General features: G+C 41.6%; 2 non-coding genes and 2 pseudogenes across 2 annotated transcripts; 2 read left to right on the forward strand and 2 right to left on the reverse strand.

Annotated features, from left to right (window-relative positions):
* Positions 1–1,277: 1,277 nt before the first annotated feature.
* LOC140283416 (U2 spliceosomal RNA) lies at positions 1,278–1,454 on the reverse strand (annotated as a pseudogene).
* A 4,959-nt stretch (positions 1,455–6,413) lies between these two features.
* Positions 6,414–6,604, forward strand: LOC140283572 (U2 spliceosomal RNA). The gene has a single exon (XR_011910166.1). It is a non-coding gene; the product is annotated as a U2 spliceosomal RNA (small nuclear RNA).
* Positions 6,605–13,338: 6,734 nt separating this feature from the next.
* Positions 13,339–13,515, reverse strand: LOC140283417 (U2 spliceosomal RNA; annotated as a pseudogene).
* A 4,986-nt stretch (positions 13,516–18,501) lies between these two features.
* On the forward strand, positions 18,502–18,692 carry LOC140283321 (U2 spliceosomal RNA). The gene has a single exon (XR_011910027.1). It is a non-coding gene; the product is annotated as a U2 spliceosomal RNA (small nuclear RNA).
* The last annotated feature ends 1,693 nt before the right edge of the window (positions 18,693–20,385 follow it).

Here is a 20,385-nt window from a genome sequence, read left to right on the forward strand (position 1 = left end):
ACCTCTCCTCCCGCTTTTGTTAATATATTTGAACTTTAGTCAGACATTCACACCTACTTGTAGCCGAACACCACCTCTCTAGCTTTTGATGAGGTATGGTCCGGGATTCTTACCGTTTCTAACACATTTTTCAGCAATTATGGTAGGATATTCACACCTTCTTGCAGCTGAACACCTCCTCTCCCACTTATGATCATGTGCGGATTGATTTTCGAAAATTTTCTTTCATGTTTTCTAGCAATTAATTATGGACATTTAGACCTTCTTGCAGCTGAACACCTCCGCTCCCGCTTTTGATCATACATTGTCAGGCATTCGCACCTTGTCTTACCCGCTTTTTACAAACTTTAGTCGAACATTCACACCTTTTTGCAGCCGAACACAGTTTTTTGCAGCCGAATTTGGGCATTCGCACCTTTTCATACCCACTTTTTACCAACTATGGTCGGACATTCACACCGTCTTACAGCGGAACACCTCCGCTCCCTCTTTTGATGGTGTATGTTCGGGCATTCGAACCTTTTCTTACCCGCTTTTTACAAACTATGCTCGGACATTCAAACCTTCTTGTAGCCGAACACATCCACTCCTGCTTTTGATGATGTATGGTATGGCATTCAAACCTACTTGTTGCCCGCTTTTCATTAATTATGGGTGGACATTCACACCTTGTCGCAGCCAAACACCCTGTTTCGATCATGTATGGTTGGACATTCGCACCTTTTCTCACCCGCTTTTTGCAAACTATGGTCGGCCATTCACAGCTTCCTCTCCACCATACTTGTATGGTGGGATATTCACACCCACTTGCATCCGAAGACCTCCGCCCCCACTTTTGTTGATATTTAGTCGGTCATTCGCACCTTACCCGCTTTTGGCAAACTATGGCCTTCTTGCAGCCAAAAACCTCTGATCTCGCTTTTGATGATGTAAGGTTGGGCATTCAGACCTTGCTTCACCTGCTTTTCACCAAATATAGTCGGACATTCACACCTTCTTGCAGCCGAACACTTCCGCTCCACCTTTTAGTTTTCTATGGGGCATTCACACCTTTATTTTCACCGCATTTTATAAAAACACCACAGGAACACCGTATTGAGGCTTTGTTCTGACCGCTCATTCGGTGTCGCGTTTCTTTCAAGCATTTCTCCTGGTTAGCCCGCACTCGGCTCGCTCCCAGAGCCGTGTTAAAGTCTACTTCGCATTCACTCTCTTTTCTCAGCAGACTAAAAGAAACTTCCATCCTGCACCGCTGTTAGCTTTTTCACAAGAGCAGAGGAGAGCGCACCGTTCCCAGCGGCACTGCAGTACCGGGTCGATGCTTGGAGTGAACGGAGCAAGCTCCTTTTTCAACTCCTATTGATAAAAATCCATTTAATATGTAGTCCTTGCATAGACATATCACATATTAAACTGATAAGTACAGATGGATTATGTGCAATTAGTAAAGAGAGTAGAGGACGATCTCTCTCGTTGGAAGTCCTTACCTATATCACTTATGGGGAGAGTTACAACCATTAAAATGATGATACTACCAAAAGTTAACTATTTGTTCTCAATGATCCCCATAAAACCATCTGCTACTTGGTTTAAGTCACTAGATTCATGCATCTCCAAATTTCTGTGGAAAAACAAACCACCACGTATTAGTTTAAAAACCCTACAGAAGACCAAGGACAGTGGTGGATTAGATTTACCTCATTTTCAGCACTATTCCTTAGCCAATAGGTTACAATATATATCAAAATGGTTTAAACCTTGTTGTTGTCACAGTTCCCAGAGACGTTGTAATCGTTGAGGATTCTATATTCACCCCCTCATTAGAGGCACGTGTTGCAGATTGATGACACTGAATCTTCTTCTCTGTTCATTGCTGGCATCGTAAGTGTTCGTGGCATTGTTAGCCTCTTCTTCTGGATCTTGATATCGAGCATCCTTTTGTATTTCTGGTTTGTAAGTCCTCTCTCTTCGTTCACCGGAGTCTTCGTCTCTTTGTCCTTGAGTTTGGTGATTTTTTCTTCTTTTGATGCCTTGACACAGTGTGACAGGTGATACCACATGGGAGATCCTTTAACTTGGACTGCTGTCCCTGTGCTGCGAAATGGCTGTGCTGCTCAAATGGTCTCTCCTTCATCATATACACAGTTATTTATACATCACCTTCCACCATGAAGCGTTGTCCCTTTTTGTTTCTCTCTTTGTTCTTAAAATGCTGTTATAAATGTCTAAACCAATCCATCAAACTAGATCATTTTGGCAGTAAAGCGATCTACAATGTGCTTGGTCGCAAAGCTGCTCATCTGTGGTAAACAGCTCTTCAGAAAGGCATTCTTCAATTGATTTCACTCATTTTATGTAATAATTTTGTGATTTCCTACAAAACTACACTTCTTCTCCCATCTGTCTGAGTATTTAATATTGTCTGGGTCCCGTTAAAACATGTATTTTTCCCATCTAATTCCTTGTTTGCTTTAAAACAAGTATTCCCCATTTTCTATCCCTTCAGTAGCCAACCAGTTTGTATGGAGTACACTGGAGCAACTTGACTGATCAGTAAAACACTGCTTTTGTTGTCACCGCAAGGCTTCCCCCGTCGGTTGTTTCACTGAGACACTACTGAGTAACTACAACTCAACACAGTTTATACACATAACATTCATATACATACTAACAAACAAACAAACAATAATTTATCGCAATTTTCTCATCTCTGTTTGAACGTACACCCAGGTAAATATTCCTGTAGTCTTCTCATACCGACTATGGACCCATTCATTGTTTAACTTCACTGTTTTGCAAATCCTAATTGAATATTACACATTGACATTGAACTTTACTGGATAAGCAGGTCTTCATTGCATTCAGCAGCCTATATGTGAGCATTTATGTGTAAGCTGTTCTTCTTTGCATTTATCAGCAGCAAGCAATTCTTCACTGCACATGCATATGTAAATAGTAAAACAATTCCAATGTGTTAGCGAAACCTTCTATATCACAGTGGTTTCTAAGGTCTATTTTAAGTTCTTTGCCATCAGTGAGATGACATTGTTTACAAAGTGTGTCAAATTATCACTGAAGATCTTTTCAGGAATTTCAAATCTAGAAATGAGTTATTTTACGCGTGATTTTGCTACTGAGAGTGCATCTGCTTGTGCACATGGAAATATTTCAGACCATTTGGTAAAAACCTCTGTTGTCACTGAGCAGAATCGTTTCCCTTAACATTAATTTAGTTCAATGAAATCTACAAAATAATGAAATAATGAAATCCAAACAAATATGTTGAAAAAGATACACTGGCTTAGGGAATTATCTTCGTTTTGGTCTTAGATTGCCCTGTGGAATGTATTTTGCACATATTTGACCTGCTAGATAAAACTTCATTCATTTATTTATTCTAAAAAAATGTTTTTAATAATTAGTAAAACCATATGCTGTAAAAACCTGGTTCATTATTGCTTCCATCCCTCCTGTTGAGACATGACATGGTCCGTGGCTCAATACTGCAGCATATTTAAACAAATTCTTTGGCAGTATGGTTTTCCTTCCGGTCATTCATACGAGTCTATTGTAGATGGCAATTGAATAACATCTAATAATGCTAAAATATTTGTAGTTTATACATTTAGCTGTGGATGTCAACATACCTGTTTTTCCAATGCTGTGTTAACACATGTACAGTTGAGAAGGCATACTGACTGTCAGTGTAAACGTTAACAACCTTTTTGTTATTTAATTTACAAGCTTCAGTTAAAGCTACCAATTCGACTGCTTGAACAGAGTAATTTTTTGGTAGTGGTTGTTTTAAGAAAACTTCAGTTTCTGTTACTACTGCAAATCCTGTAGCATTTGTGCCATCAGGGTTTTTTTCCTTGATCTGTTGAATAAATATAGTTATTTCTGCATTTTCATAATGTATATCAGTTAAGTCTGGCCTGGGTAAAACACTGATGGTTATTTCTGGCTTTCCATCTGTGGGGTAGGTAGCAGTGTGGATGGATTAAGTGTAGCACATCTCTCGACAACAAGGTGTGGCTGTGAAAGAAGAACTGTTATGTAGGAGAGATGTCTGGTAAAGATATTTTGTTAAGTAACCATATCACAGCCACTGCATGAGGTACCTTAAGTGTTAATGGGTGAAATAACACCATTATTGTTGATGCCTGCACTGCCAATGGCTTCTGGCCATTGATTCAAAAGTACGATCTCGTCCCTTTTTCCCCCTTTCAGTGGACACTGGCCCCTAATTACCGCAATTCAGCAGGGGGTCTTTCATTAGGAGTACTGGACTCCCCCGTGCACGGTTTCAGCTCCGACCCTGGACAGCGGAAAAAACGTTGAGATCTGGTTTGAGGACCCAATTGTTGAGAAAAGTCTCTCAATGAGACTCAGAGTTGCTGGAGTCAGTTAATGCAAAGGTTTAATCTTGCAGCAAGTTCAAGAATGTGTGTGTGTATGGGTGTATGTGTGCGAACGTGTGTGAGTTTGTGTGTGTGAGAGTTTAAAGAACCTGTTATCCACAGGCAGGCCTTAACTAGTATGGCACGGGTCCAGCCTGTCTCATCTTTTTTGGAAGGTCCAGCACTCGGCCGTAACCCTTCTGTCTGTTTGGACTCTCACATACATTCGGTTAATCATAGAAAAACGAGAACAAAACTTTTTAGCCCCTTAAATTCATAAAACAGACATGGTGCAGTTATTTCCATTCTAGAAAATAAGAGTAATCACCACCATTCCTATAAATTCTGGATATTCTAACAATCTGAATCTTTTTTAAATGTTCGATGAAGCCCTTTGCTGTTCTGTTTAGAGACTCAGCTGATCATAAACCAAGTTTTGCTCTTGAACCAAGCTTCTAAACTCTTCACCTTTTTCATTTCTCAGTTAGTATTCACTTTAAAACTGATTAAAAGAAAAATTAAATGAATGCCTATCAACAAATGTGGGATCTAAACTCTAGTGCTTCCTCTAAAATAATTTCCTTTCTCAATTCAGAAATGTGTGTGTGTAAGTCACAACACCCGTGACACCAAAACGGCTTTCTTTTTTCTCTTTTCTCTACACTCTGCACTGTGAGCACACAAAACAAATCAGAAAGGCTTTTTTCTCTCTTTTCTACATTATGGACTGTGGGGACACAAAACCGCTCTCTCTTTTTTTTTTTTTGATTGTGTGCCAGGGCGTTGTCTCACGTATTAGATTATGCTTAAGATACGAATGAGTTTATCAGTCACATCAGAATCCATACATACTGATCCTCCCGTAATAAAATGGTCGGATCTTATCAAACACACTTTGTTTCTTGTGACAAGTCAGCGAAACAGCGTATACACGTCAAGACACTGAATCAAGTTTGCCACAAGAACTCATAAGTTTGGCAGTATTGCTCTGCCGTCAGCAATCATACACCCATTTTATTTTCATGAGACATGTGCAGGCACCTGTTCATCTACTGTTCTATCACTATGAATTAGTTTATCTATTATCAATAAGGATACTTCTACAACTACTATCAAAGTATGTCCGGACTTCTTATGTTGTCAGTTGCTATATATGAATAAGTGGGTTGCTACTGAAAAGCATTAAGCATGTCACACAGCCCAAACATATAACATTTCAGGACACACCACACAGTTAACAACCACAGTGAAGCGTGTCAAAGCCCAAACATGTAACATTCAACAGGACACTTACACAACACATTCAAATCAAACAGTCAGACAACATACAAGAACGTATACCCCAGCCGGCATTGCTCCCTGCCTATTTTCCTACAACTCACTATGTGTGCGCACACCTTTATTCACAAACTCTTCAACTTATACTCTTTTACCGAAGCTGCTACAGCTCGATTGGCCAAATACCCTTAGATCCTATTTCGGTGAATTTGACATCTGCCTTGCATGTAACAGATTAGCGGTTTAGCAGTTTTAATTTAGTTTGAGTGAAGGAATTCATTTTATAGCAAAATCCGAAATCGTGAAGAACTCATGGAAGTAAGCTTATTCTCGGATTCCTGAATCTTTAGATTTGCTCTTTCTTTTACTGCAAAGTACAACGTTGAGCAGCACTAATGAGTTGTTTCTATTTTTGGCAGGCTTTACCTTTGCGGATGAAGCCCTTTCTGTCTGTGCAAAAGAAATCTTGTTACTGTGCAGAGTGACTTCTCTGAGTAGAGTCGCCTTACTTGTTGCGACTGTGCCAATGTTCGAAGCTGGAGTGCAAAGTTGTTGCTTGAATGGTGCTCGCTGGAGCGTGCGGTAGTGTAAAGTTATACCATTTAAAAGGGCTGAAGAGTGCTCAGTGCAGCGGGTGGGCGGAGGTGCAAAGTGACACTATGGCCATAAAAAGAACACCGCTACAAGTGCGCATTGTGCCAGGAAGGGCCCTCGGACGTGAACCAGTGGACAGTTATCGCTTCTCGGCCTTTTGGCTAAGATCAAGTGTAGTATCTGTTCTTATCAGTTTAATGTCTGATGTGTCCTCTATGCGAGGACTACATATTAAATGGATTTGTATCAATAGGAGTTGAAAAAGGAGCTTGCTCCGTTCACTCCAAGCATCGACCCGGTACTGTAGTGCCCCTGGGAACGGTGCGCTCTCCTCTGCTCTTGTGAAAAAGCAAACAGCGGTGCAGGATGGAAGTTTCAGGGAGCCCAAGATGAAACTTTCTTTTAGTCTGCTGAGAAAAGAGAGTGAATGCGAAGTAGACTTTAACACGGCTCTGGGAGCGAGCCGAGTGCGGGCTAACCAGGAGAATTGCTTGAAAGAAACGCGACACCGAATGAGCGGTCAGAACAAAGCCTCAATACGGTGTTCCTGTGGTGTTTTTATAAAATGCGGTGAAAAAAAAGGTGTGAATGCCCCATAGAAAACTAAAAGGTGGAGCGGAAGTGTTCGGCTGCAAGAAGGTGTGAATGTCCGACTATATTTGGTGAAAAGCAGGTGAAGCAAGGTCTGAATGCCCAACCTTACATCATCAAAAGCGAGATCAGAGGTTTTTGGCTGCAAGAAGGCCATAGTTTGCCAAAAGTGGGTAAGGTGCGAATGACCGACTAAATATCAACAAAAGTGGGGGCGGAGGTCTTCGGATGCAAGTGGGTGTGAATATCCCACCATAGAAGTATGGTGGAGAGGAAGCTGTGAATGGCCGACCATAGTTTGCAAAAAGCGGGTGAGAAAAGGTGCGAATGTCCAACCATACATGATCAAAACAGGGAGCGGAGGTGTTTGGCTGCGACAAGGTGTGAATGTCCACCCATAATTAATGAAAAGCGGGCAACAAGTAGGTTCGAATGCCCAACCATACATCATCAAAAGCAGGAGTGGATGTGTTCGGCTACAAGAAGGTTTGAATGTCCGAGCATAGTTTGTAAAAAGCTGGTAAGAAAAGGTTCGAATGCCTGAACATACATCATCAAAAGCAGGACTGGATGTGTTCGGCTACAAGAAGGTTTGAATGTCCGACCATAGTTGGTAAAAAGTGGGTATGAAAAGGTTCGAATGCCCAAGTTCGGCTGAAAAAAACTGTGTTCGGCTGCAAAAAGGTGTGAATGTTTGACTAAAGTTTGTAAGACAAGGTTCGAATGCCTGACAATGTATGATCAAAAGCGGGAGCGGAGGTGTTCAGCTGCAAGAAGGTCTAAATGTCCATCATTAATTGCTAGAAAACATGAAAGAAAATTTTCGAAAATCAATCTGCACATGATCATAAGTGGGAGAGGAGGTGTTCAGCTGCAAGAAGGTGTGAATGTCCTACCATAATTGCTGAAAAATGTGTTAGAAACGGTAGGAATGCCGGACCATACATCATCAAAAGCTAGAGAGGTGGTGTTCGGCTGCAAGTAGGTGTGAATGTCTGACTAAAGTTCAAATATATTAACAAAAGCGGGAGGAGAGGTCTTCGGATGAGTGGTTGAGAATTTCCAACCATAATCTATAAAATGCGGTGAAAAAAAAGGTGTGATAGAAACCTAAAAGGTGGAGCGGAAGTGTTCGGCTGCAAGAAGGTGTGAATGTCCGTCTATAGTTGGTGAAAAGCAGGAAAAGCAAGGTCTGAATGCCCAATCTTACATCATCAAAAGCGAGATCAGAGGTGTTTGGCTGCAAGAAAACGGGGTAAGGTGTGAATGACCGACTAAATATCAACAAAAGTGGGAGCGGAGGTCTTCGGATGCAAGTGGGTGTGAATATCCCACCATACAAGTATGGTGGAGAGGAAGCTGTGAATGTCCGACCATGGTTTGTAAAACGCGGGTAAGACAAGGTGCGAATGTCCGACAATGTATGATCAAAAGAGGGAGCGGAGGTGTTCGGCTGCAAGGTCTGAATTTCCAACCATAATTTGTAAACACCGTTGAAGAAAAGCCTCGAAAGCCCGACTATACACCATCAAAAGCGGGAGCAGAGGTGTTCAGCTGCAAGAAGGTCTGAATGTCCACCAATAATTACTGAAAAATGGGTAAGAAAAGGTGTGAATGCCCAACTATACATCATCAAATGCAGAAGTGGATGTGTTCGGCCACAAGAAGGTTTGAATGTCCGACCATAGTTTGTAAAAGGCAGGTAAGAAAAGGTTTGAATGCCCGAACATACACAATCAAAAGAGGGAGCGGAGGTGTTTCGCTGCAAGAAGGTGTGAATGTCCGAGCATAGTTGGTAAAAAGCGGGGTAAGAAAAGGTTAAAATACCCGACTCTACACAATCAATAGCGGGAGCGGAGTTGTTCGGCTAAAAGAAGGTGTGAAAGTCCGACCATGGTTTGTAAAAAGCGGGTAAGAAAAGGTTCGAATGCAAAAATATACACCATCAAAAGCGCAAGCCGAGGTGTTCGGCTGCAAGTAGGTCTGAATGTCCACCCATAATTAATGAAAAGCGGGCAACAAGTAGGTTCGAATGCCCAACCATACATCAACAAAAGCAGGAGTGGATGTGTTTGGCTACAAGAAGGTTTGAATGTCCGAGCATAGTTTGTAGAAAGCGGGTAAGAAAAGGTGCGAATGCCCGACAATGTATGATCAAAAGAGGGAGTGGAGGTTTTCGGCTACAAGAAGGTTTGAATGTCCAACCATAGTTTGTAAAAAGCGGGTAAGAAAAGGTGCGAATGCCCAAAAATACACCATCAAAAGAGGGAGCGGAGGTGTTCCGCTGTAAGATGGTGCGAATGTCCGACCATAGTTGGTAAAAAGCGGGTAAGAAAAGGTTCGAATGCCCGAATATATACCATCAAAAGCGGAAACGGAGGTGTTCGGCTGCAAGAAGGTGTGAACGTCCGACCAAAGTTTGTAAAAAGCAGTTAAGAAAAGGTTCGAATATCCAACCAAACATAATCAAAAGTGGGAGCAGAGCTGTTAGACTGCAAATAGGTGTGAATGTCCACCCATAATTCCTGAAAAATGGGTAAGAAAAGGTGCGAATGCCCAACCATACATCATCAAAAGAAGAAGTGGAGGTGTTCCGCTGTAAGACGGTGTGAAAGTCCGACCATAATTGGTAAAAAGCGGGTAAGAAAAGGTTAAAATACCCGACTGTACACAATCAATAGCGGGAGCGGAGTTGTTCGGCTACAAAAAGGTGTGAAAGTCCGACCATGGTTTGTAAAACGCGGGTAAGACAAGGTGCGAATGCCCGACAATGTATGATCAAAAGAGGGGAGCGGAGGTGTTCGGCTGCAAGGTCTGAATTTCCAACCATAATTTGTAAACACCGTTGAAGAAAAGCCTCAAAAGCCCGACTATACACCATCAAAAGCGGGAGCAGAGGGGTTCAGCTGCAAGAAGGTCTGAATGTCCACCAATAATTACTGAAAAATGGGTAAGAAAAGGTGTGAATGCCCAACTATACATCATCAAAAGCAGAAGTGGATGTGTTCGGCCACAAGAAGGTTTGAATGTCCGACCATAGTTTGTAAAAAGCGGGTAAGAAAAGGTTCGAATGCCCAAACATACACCATCAAAAGAGGGGAGCGGAGGTGTTCCGCCATAAGAAGGTGTGAATGTCCGACCGTAGTTGGTAAAAAGTGGGTAAGAAAAGGTTAAAATACCCGACTGTACACAATCAATAGCGGGAGCGAATGTGTTCGGCTACAAGAAGGTGTCAAAGTCCGACCATGTTTTTCTAAAAAGCGGGTAAGAAAAGGTGCGAATGCCCGACAATGTATGATCAAAAGAGGGGAGCGGAGGTTTTCGGCTAAAAGAAGGTCTGAATGTGCAACCATAATTTGTAAAAACCGGGGAAGAAAAGGCTTGAAAGCCCGACTATACACCATCAAAAGCGGGAGCAGAGGGGTTCAGCTGCAAGAAGGTCTGAATGTCCATCAATAATTGCTAGAAAACATGAAAGAAAATTTTCGAATATCAAACCGCACATGATCATAAGTGGTAGCGGAGGTGTTTAGCTGCAAGAAGGTGTGAATGTCCACCCATAATTCCTCAAAAATGGGTAAAAAAAAAGGTGCGAATGCCCAACCATACATCATCAAAAGCAGGTGTGAATGTCAGATCATAATTTGCAAAAACCTGATGAGAAATGGTGAGAATGCCCGACTATACACCATCAAATGCGGGAGCGGAGGTGTTCGGCTGTGAGTAGGTGTGAATGTCCGACCATACTTGCTGAAAAATATGACAAAGCAGTTTTCACTTGGTTTGAGTGAAGGATTTCATTTTATATCAAAATCCGAAATTGTGTAGAACTCGTGGAAATAAGTTTATTCTCGGATTCCTAAAGGTTTAGTGTTGTTCTTTGGTAAACTGCAAAGTAATACTTTTTATTTTGTTGAAACCGATTCAGACATGGATAAATATCAAGGACAAAGCAGTTTTAACTTGGTTTGAGTGAAGGAATTCATTTTATATCAAAATCAAAATCTTACCCGCTTTTTACAAACCATGGTCGGACTTTCACACCTTCTTGTAGCCGAACAACTCCGCTCCCGCTATTGATTGTGTAGAGTTGGGTATTTTAGTCTTTTCTTACCCGCTTTTTACCAACTATGGTCGGACATTCACACCTTCTTACAGCGGAACACCTCCGCTCCCTCTTTTGATGATGTATGTTCTGGCATTCGAACCTTTTCTTACCCACTTTTTACAAACTATGCTCGGACATTCACACCTTCTTGCAGTGAAACACCTCCGCTCCCACTTTTGATTATGTTTGGTTGGATATTCGAACCTTTTCTTAACTGCTTTTTACAAACTTTGGTCGGACGTTCACACCTTCTTGCAGCCGAACACCTCCGCTTCCGCTTTTGATGGTATATATTCGGGCATTCGAACCTTTTCTTACCCACTTTTTACCAACTATGGTCGGACATTCACACCGTCTTTCAAGTGTAACACCTCCGCTCCCTCTTTTGATGGTGTATGTTCGGGCATTCGCACCTTTTCTTACCCGCTTTTTACAAACTATGGTCGTACATTCAAACCTTCTTGTAGCCGAAAACCTCCACTCCCTCTTTTGATCATACTTTGTCGGGCATTCGCACCTTTTCTTACCCGCTTTTTACAAACTATGCTCGGACATTCAAACCTTCTTGTAGCCAAACACATCCACTCCTGCTTTTGTTGATGTATGGTTGGGCATTCGAACCTACTTGTTGCCCGCTTTTCATTAATTATGGGTGGACATTCACACCTTGTCACAGCCAAACACCTCCGCTCCCTGTTTTGATCATGTATGGTTGGACATTCGCACCTTTTCTCACCCGCTTTTTGCAAACTATGGTCGGCCATTCACAGCTTCCTCTCCACCATACTTGTATGGTGGGATATTCACACCCACTTGCATCCGAAGATCTCCGCCCCCACTTTTGTTGATATTTAGTCGGTCATTCACACCTTACCCGTTTTCTTGCCGCCAAACACCTCTGATCTCGCTTTTGATGATGTAAGATTGGGCATTCAGACCTTGCTTTTCCTGCTTTTCACCAACTATAGATGGACATTCACACCTTCTTGCAGCCGAACACTTCCGCTCCACCTTTTAGGTTTCTATCACACCTTTTTTTTCACCGCATTTTATAGATTATGGTTGGAAATTCTCAACCACTCATCCGAAGACCTCTCCTCCCGCTTTTGTTAATATATTTGAACTTTAGTCAGACATTCACACCTACTTGTAGCCGAACACCACCTCTCTAGCTTTTGATGAGGTATGGTCCGGGATTCTTACCGTTTCTAACACATTTTTCAGCAATTATGGTAGGATATTCACATCTTCTTGCAGCTGAACACTTCCTCTCCCTCTTATGATCATGTGCGGATTGATTTTCGAAAATTTTCTTTCATGTTTTCTAGCAATTAATTATGGACATTTAGACCTTCTTGCAGCTGAACACCTCCGCTCCCGCTTTTGATCATACATTGTCAGGCATTCGCACCTTGTCTTACCCGCTTTTTACAAACTTTAGTCGAACATTCACACCTTTTTGCAGCCGAACACAGTTTTTTGCAGCCGAATTTGGGCATTCGCACCTTTTCATACCCACTTTTTACCAACTATGGTCGGACATTCACACCGTCTTACAGCGGAACACCTCCGCTCCCTCTTTTGATGGTGTATGTTCGGGCATTCGAACCTTTTCTTACCCGCTTTTTACAAACTATGCTCGGACATTCAAACCTTCTTGTAGCCGAACACATCCACTCCTGCTTTTGATGATGTATGGTATGGCATTCGAACCTACTTGTTGCCCGCTTTTCATTAATTATGGGTGGACATTCACACCTTGTCGCAGCCAAACACCCTGTTTCGATCATGTATGGTTGGACATTCGCACCTTTTCTCACCCGCTTTTTGCAAACTATGGTCGGCCATTCACAGCTTCCTCTCCACCATACTTCTATGGTGGGATATTCACACCCACTTGCATCCGAAGACCTCCGCCCCCACTTTTGTTGATATTTAGTCGGTCATTCGCACCTTACCCGCTTTTGGCAAACTATGGCCTTCTTGCAGCCAAAAACCTCTGATCTCGCTTTTGATGATGTAAGGTTGGGCATTCAGACCTTGCTTCACCTGCTTTTCACCAAATATAGTCGGACATTCACACCTTCTTGCAGCCAAACACTTCCGCTCCACCTTTTAGTTTTCTATGGGGCATTCACACCTTTATTTTCACCGCATTTTATAAAAACACCACAGGAACACCGTATTGAGGCTTTGTTCTGACCGCTCATTCGGTGTCGCGTTTCTTTCAAGCATTTCTCCTGGTTAGCCCGCACTCGGCTCGCTCCCAGAGCCGTGTTAAAGTCTACTTCGCATTCACTCTCTTTTCTCAGCAGACTAAAAGAAACTTCCATCCTGCACCGCTGTTAGCTTTTTCACAAGAGCAGAGGAGAGCGCACCGTTCCCAGCGGCACTGCAGTACCGGGTCGATGCTTGGAGTGAACGGAGCAAGCTCCTTTTTCAACTCCTATTGATAAAAATCCATTTAATATGTAGTCCTTGCATAGACATATCACATATTAAACTGATAAGTACAGATGGATTATGTGCAATTAGTAAAGAGAGTAGAGGACGATCTCTCTCGTTGGAAGTCCTTACCTATATCACTTATGGGGAGAGTTACAACCATTAAAATGATGATACTACCAAAAGTTAACTATTTGTTCTCAATGATCCCCATAAAACTATCTGCTACTTGGTTTAAGTCACTAGATTCATGCATCTCCAAATTTCTGTGGAAAAACAAACCACCACGTATTAGTTTAAAAACCCTACAGAAGACCAAGGACAGTGGTGGATTAGATTTACCTCATTTTCAGCACTATTCCTTAGCCAATAGGTTACAATATATATCAAAATGGTTTAAACCTTGTTGTTGTCACAGTTCCCAGAGACGTTGTAATCGTTGAGGATTCTATATTCACCCCCTCATTAGAGGCACGTGTTGCAGATTGATGACACTGAATCTTCTTCTCTGTTCATTGCTGGCATCATTCCCAGCATCGTAAGTGTTCGTGGCATTGTTAGCCTCTTCTTCTGGATCTTGATATCGAGCATCCTTTTGTATTTCTGGTTTGTAAGTCCTCTCTCTTCGTTCACCGGAGTCTTCGTCTCTTTGTCCTTGAGTTTGGTGATTTTTTCTTCTTTTGATGCCTTGACACAGTGTGACAGGTGATACCACATGGGAGATCCTTTAACTTGGACTGCTGTCCCTGTGCTGCGAAATGGCTGTGCTGCTCAAATGGTCTCTCCTTCATCATATACACAGTTATTTATACATCACCTTCCACCATGAAGCGTTGTCCCTTTTTGTTTCTCTCTTTGTTCTTAAAATGCTGTTATAAATGTCTAAACCAATCCATTAAACTATATCATTTTGGCAGTAAAGCGATCTACAATGTGCTTGGTCGCAAAGCTGCTCATCTGTGGTAAACAGCTCTTCAGAAAGGCATTCTTCAATTGATTTCACTCATTTTATGTAATAATTTTTTGATTTCCTACAAAACTACACTTCTTCTCCCATCTGTCTGAGTATTTAATATTGTCTGGGTCCCGTTAAAACATGTATTTTTCCCATCTAATTCCTTGTTTGCTTTAAAACAAGTATTCCCCATTTTCTATCCCTTCAGTAGCCAACCAGTTTGTATGGAGTACACTGGAGCAACTTGACTGATCAGTAAAACACTGCTTTTGTTGTCACCGCAAGGCTTCCCCCGTCGGTTGTTTCACTGAGACACTACTGAGTAACTACAACTCAACACAGTTTATACACATAACATTCATATACATACTAACAAACAAACAAACAATAATTTATCGCAATTTTCTCATCTCTGTTTGAACGTACACCCAGGTAAATATTCCTGTAGTCTTCTCATACCGACTATGGACCCATTCATTGTTTAACTTCACTGTTTTGCTAATCCTAATTGGATATTACACATTGACATTGAACTTTACTGGATAAGCAGGTCTTCATTGCATTCAGCAGCCTATATGTGAGCATTTATGTGTAAGCTGTTCTTCTTTGCATTTATCAGCAGCAAGCAATTCTTCACTGCACATGCATATGTAAATAGTAAAACAATTCCAATGTGTTAGCGAAACCTTCTATATCACAGTGGTTTCTAAGGTCTATTTTAAGTTCTTTGCCATCAGTGAGATGACATTGTTTACAAAGTGTGTCAAATTATCACTGAAGATCTTTTCAGGAATTTCAAATCTAGAAATGAGTTATTTTACGCGTGATTTTGCTACTGAGAGTGCATCTGCTTGTGCACATGGAAATATTTCAGACCATTTGGTAAAAACCTCTGTTGTCACTGAGCAGAATCGTTTCCCTTAACATTAATTTAGTTCAATGAAATCTACAAAATAATGAAATAATGAAATCCAAACAAATATGTTGAAAAAGATACACTGGCTTAGGGAATTATCTTCGTTTTGGTCTTAGATTGCCCTGTGGAATGTATTTTGCACATATTTGACCTGCTAGACAAAACTTTATTCATTTATTTATTCTAAAAAAAATTTTTTAATAATTAGTAAAACCATATGCTGTAAAAACCTGGTTCATTATTGCTTCCATCCCTCCTGTTGAGACATGACATGGTCCGTGGCTCAATACTGCAGCATATTTAAACAAATTCTTTGGCAGTATGGTTTTCCTTCCGGTCATTCATACGAGTCTATTGTAGATGGCAATTGAATAACATCTAATAATGCTAAAATATTTGTAGTTTATACATTTAGCTGTGGATGTCAACATACCTGTTTTTCCAATGCTGTGTTAACACATGTACAGTTGAGAAGGCATACTGACTGTCAGTGTAAACGTTAACAACCTTTTTGTTATTTAATTTACAAGCTTCAGTTAAAGCTACCAATTCGACTGCTTGAACAGAGTAATTTTTTGGTAGTGGTTGTTTTAAGAAAACTTCAGTTTCTGTTACTACTGCAAATCCTGTAGCATTTGTGCCATCAGGGTTTTTTTCCTTGATCTGTTGAATAAATATAGTTATTTCTGCATTTTTATAATGTATATCAGTTAAGTCTGGCCTGGGTAAAACACTGATGGTTATTTCTGACATGCAATCATGAGGCTTTCCATCTGTGGGGTAGGTAGCAGTGTGGATGGATTAAGTGTAGCACATCTCTCGACAACAAGGTGTGGCTGTGAAAGAAGAACTGTTATGTAGGAGAGATGTCTGGTAAAGATATTTTGTTAAGTAACCATATCACAGCCACTGCATGAGGTACCTTAAGTGTTAATGGGTGAAATAACACCATTATTGTTGATGCCTGCACTGCCAATGGCTTCTGGCCATTGATTCAAAAGTACGATCTCGTCCCTTTTTCCCCTTTCAGTGGACACTGGCCCCTAATTACCGCAATTCAGCAGGGGGTCTTTCATTAGGAGTACTGGACTCCCCCGTGCACGGTTTCAGCTCCGACCCTGGACAGCGGAAAAAACGTTGAGATCTGGTTTGAGGACCCAATTGTTGAGAAAAGTCTCTCAATGAGACTCAGAGTTGCTGGAGTCAGTTAATGCAAAGGTTTAATCTTGCAGCAAGTTCAAGAATGTGTGTGTGTATGGGTGTATGTGTGCGAACGTGTGTGAGTTTGTGTGTGTGAGAGTTTAAAGAACCTGTAATCCACAGGCAGGCCTTAACTAGTATGGCACGGGTCCAGCCTGTCTCATCTTTTTTGGAAGGTCCAGCGCTCGGCCGTAACCCTTCTGTCTGTTTGGACTCTCACATACATTCGGTTAATCATAGAAAAACGAGAACAAAACTTTTTAGCCCCTTAAATTCGTAAAACAGACATGGTGCAGTTATTTCCATTCTAGAAAATAAGAGTAATCACCACCATTCCTATAAATTCTGGATATTCTAACAATCTGAATCTTTTTTAAATGTTCGATGAAGCCCTTTGCTGTTCTGTTTAGAGACTCAGCTGATCATAAACCAAGTTTTGCTCTTGAACCAAGCTTCTAAACTCTTCACCTTTTTCATTTCTCAGTTAGTATTCACTTTAAAACTGATTAAAAGAAAAATTAAATGAATGCCTATCAACAAATGTGGGATCTAAACTCTAGTGCTTCCTCTAAAATAATTTCCTTTCTCAATTCAGAAATGTGTGTGTGTAAGTCACAACACCCGTGACACCAAAACGGCTTTCTTTTTTCTCTTTTCTCTACACTCTGCACTGTGAGCACACAAAACAAATCAGAAAGGCTTTTTTCTCTCTTTTCTACATTATGGACTGTGGGGACACAAAACCGCTCTCTCTTTTTTTTTTTTTTGATTGTGTGCCAGGGCGTTGTCTCACGTATTAGATTATGCTTAAGATACGAATGAGTTTATCAGTCACATCAGAATCCATACATACTGATCCTCCCGTAATAAAATGGTCGGATCTTATCAAACATACTTTGTTTCTTGTGACAAGTCAGCGAAACAGCGTATACACGTCAAGACACTGAATCAAGTTTGCCACAAGAACTCATAAGTTTGGCAGTATTGCTCTGCCGTCAGCAATCATACACCCATTTTATTTTCATGAGACATGTGCAGGCACCTGTTCATCTACTGTTCTATCACTATGAATTAGTTTATCTATTATCAATAAGGATACTTCTACAACTACTATCAAAGTATGTCCGGACTTCTTATGTTGTCAGTTGCTATATATGAATAAGTGGGTTGCTACTGAAAAGCATTAAGCATGTCACACAGCCCAAACATATAACATTTCAGGACACACCACACAGTTAACAACCACAGTGAAGCGTGTCAAAGCCCAAACATGTAACATTCAACAGGACACTTACACAACACATTCAAATCAAACAGTCAGACAACATACAAGAACCTATACCCCAGCCGGCATTGCTCCCTGCCTATTTTCCTACAACTCACTATGTGTGCGCACACCTTTATTCACAAACTCTTCAACTTATACTCTTTTACCGAAGCTGCTACAGCTCGATTGGCCAAATACCCTTAGATCCTATTTCGGTGAATTTGACATCTGCCTTGCATGTAACAGATTAGCGGTTTAGCAGTTTTAATTTAGTTTGAGTGAAGGAATTCATTTTATAGCAAAATCCGAAATCGTGAAGAACTCATGGAAGTAAGCTTATTCTCGGATTCCTGAATCTTTAGATTTGCTCTTTCTTTTACTGCAAAGTACAACGTTGAGCAGCACTAATGAGTTGTTTCTATTTTTGGCAGGCTTTACCTTTGCGGATGAAGCCCTTTCTGTCTGTGCAAAAGAAATCTTGTTACTGTGCAGAGTGACTTCTCTGAGTAGAGTCGCCTTACTTGTTGCGACTGTGCCAATGTTCGAAGCTGGAGTGCAAAGTTGTTGCTTGAATGGTGCTCGCTGGAGCGTGCGGTAGTGTAAAGTTATACCATTTAAAAGGGCTGAAGAGTGCTCAGTGCAGCGGGTGGGCCGAGGTGCAAAGTGAAACTATGGCCATAAAAAGAACACCGCTACAAGTGCGCATTGTGCCAGGAAGGGCCCTCAGACGTGAACCAGTGGACAGTTATCGCTTCTCTGCCTTTTGGCTAAGATCAAGTGTAGTATCTGTTCTTATTAGTTTAATGTCTGATGTGTCCTCTATGCGAGGACTACATATTAAATGGATTTGTATCAATAGGAGTTGTAAAAGGAGCTTGCTCCGTTCACTCCAAGCATCGACCCGGTACTGTAGTGCCCCTGGGAACGGTGCGCTCTCCTCTGCTCTTGTGAAAAAGCAAACAGCGGTGCAGGATGGAAGTTTCAGGGAGCCCAAGATGAAACTTTCTTTTAGTCTGCTGAGAAAAGAGAGTGAATGCGAAGTAGACTTTAACACGGTTCTGGGAGCGAGCCGAGTGCGGGCTAACCAGGAGAATTGCTTGAAAGAAACGCGACACCGAATGAGCGGTCAGAACAAAGCCTCAATACGGTGTTCCTGTGGTGTTTTTATAAAATGCGGTGAAAAAAAAGGGGTGAATGCCCCATAGAAAACTAAAAGGTGGAGCGGAAGTGTTCGGCTGCAAGAAGGTGTGAATGTCCGACTATATTTGGTGAAAAGCAGGTGAAGCAAGGTATGAATGCCCAACCTTACATCATCAAAAGCGAGATCAGAGGTTTTTGGCTGCAAGAAGGCCATAGTTTGCCAAAAGTGGGTAAGGTGCGAATGACCGACTAAATATCAACAAAAGTGGGGGCGGAGGTCCCACCATACAAGTATGGTGGAGAGGAAGCTGTGAATGTCCGACCATGGTTTGTAAAACGCGGGTAAGACAAGGTGCGAATGTCCGACAATGTATGATCAAAAGAGGGAGCGGAGGTGTTCGGCTGCAAGGTCTGAATTTCCAACCATAATTTGTAAACACCGTTGAAGAAAAGCCTCGAAAGCCCGACTATACACCATCAAAAGCGGGAGCAGAGGTGTTCAGCTGCAAGAAGGTCTGAATGTCCACCAATAATTACTGAAAAATGGGTAAGAAAAGGTGTGAATGCCCAACTATACATCATCAAAAGCAGAAGTGGAAGTGTTCGGCCACAAGAAGGTTTGAATGTCCATCTATAGTTGGTGAAAAGCAGGAAAAGCAAGGTCTGAATGCCCAATCTTACATCATCAAAAGCGAGATCAGAGGTGTTTGGCGGCAAGAAAACGGGTAAGGTGTGAATGACCGACTAAATATCAACAAAAGTGGGGGCGGAGATCTTCGGATGCAAGTGGGTGTGAATATCCCACCATAGAAGTATGGTGGAGAGGAAGCTGTGAATGGCCGACCATAGTTTGCAAAAAGCGGGTGAGAAAAGGTGCGAATGTCCAACCATACATGATCAAAACAGGGAGCGGAGGTGTTTGGCTGCGACAAGGTGTGAATGTCCACCCATAATTAATGAAAAGCGGGCAACAAGTAGGTTCGAATGCCCAACCATACATCATCAAAAGCAGGAGTGGATGTGTTCGGCTACAAGAAGGTTTGAATGTCCGAGCATAGTTTGTAAAAAGCGGGTAAGAAAAGGTTCGAATGCCTGAACATACATCATCAAAAGCAGGACTGGATGTGTTCGGCTACAAGAAGGTTTGAATGTCCGACCATAGTTGGTAAAAAGTGGGTATGAAAAGGTTCGAATGCCCAAAATCGGCTGAAAAAAACTGTGTTCGGCTGCAAAAAGGTGTGAATGTTTGACTAAAGTTTGTAAGACAAGGTTCGAATGCCTGACAATGTATGATCAAAAGCGGGAGCGGAGGTGTTCAGCTGCAAGAAGGTCTAAATGTCCATCATTAATTGCTAGAAAACATGAAAGAAAATTTTCGAAAATCAATCTGCATATGATCATAAGTGGGAGAGGAGGTGTTCAGCTGCAAGAAGGTGTGAATGTCCTACCATAATTGCTGAAAAATGTGTTAGAAACGGTAGGAATGCCGGA

Source organism: Leuresthes tenuis, unplaced genomic scaffold (assembly GCF_036924035.1).
Source record: "Leuresthes tenuis unplaced genomic scaffold, fLeuTen1.0.hap1 SCAF_23, whole genome shotgun sequence".
In the NCBI taxonomy this organism is placed as follows: domain Eukaryota; kingdom Metazoa; phylum Chordata; class Actinopteri; order Atheriniformes; family Atherinopsidae; genus Leuresthes; species Leuresthes tenuis.